The sequence below is a fragment of the Crocodylus porosus genome, unplaced genomic scaffold (assembly GCF_001723895.1).
Source record: "Crocodylus porosus isolate Cpor-Errol unplaced genomic scaffold, CroPor_comp1, whole genome shotgun sequence".
NCBI classification, from domain to species: domain Eukaryota; kingdom Metazoa; phylum Chordata; order Crocodylia; family Crocodylidae; genus Crocodylus; species Crocodylus porosus.
Window position 1 is genome coordinate 48,384,188 of NW_017728886.1, and position 914 is coordinate 48,385,101.

Below are 914 nucleotides of genomic sequence, written 5' to 3' on the forward strand. Positions count from 1 at the left end.
TCCTTATAGGCTCAGCAGTGCTACACTGGATAGCACTACAGAAGAAAGAGACTTGGGGGTCATTATTGACCACAAGATGAACATGAGCCTGCAATGTGATGCTGTGGCTAGTAAAGCAAACAAAATGCTGACTTGCATCCATAGATGCTTCTCAAGCAAATCCCGGAATATCATTCTCCCCTTGTACTCAGCCTTGGTGAGGCTGCAGCTGGAGTACTGCGGCCAGTTTTGGGCCCCACAATTCAAAAAGGATGTGGAGGAGCTTGAGAGAGTCCAGAGAAGAGCCACACATATGATCAGAGGTCAGGAAAACAGACATTACGACGACAGACTGAGATCCATGAGGCTCTTTAGCCTGGAAAAGCGTAGGCTCAGGGGTGATCTGATGGCCACCTATTGGTTTATCAGGAGTGACTGTCAGTATCTGGGGGAACATTTGTTTACCAGAGCGCCCCAAGGGATGACAAGGTTGAACGGTTATAAACTACTGCAAGACTGTTTCAGGCTGGACATAAGGAAGAATTTCTCTACTGTCTGTACCCCCAAGGTCTGGAATAACCTGCCATTGGAGGTGGTTCAAGCACCTACATTGAACACCTTCAAGAGAAAATTGGATGCTTATCTTGCTGGGATCCTATGACCCCAGCTGACTTCCTGCCTTTTTGGGCGAGGGGGCTGGACTCGATGATCTTCCGAGGTCCCTTCCAGCCCTAATGTTTATGAAATCTATGAAAATAATGTGGCTCTAGCCCCGTGATGGACCTCATTCTGTGCCCACCTGGCATTCAGAACCCAACTGGATCTCTCCTTCTCAGGCCATTACTCTGCTCTCATTCTGGGTTGCCAAGTTCCCTGAACACTTTCCTTTTTGGCCGTGGCCTCCTCTGGGATCTTTGGCCACACAGGCCCTGGTC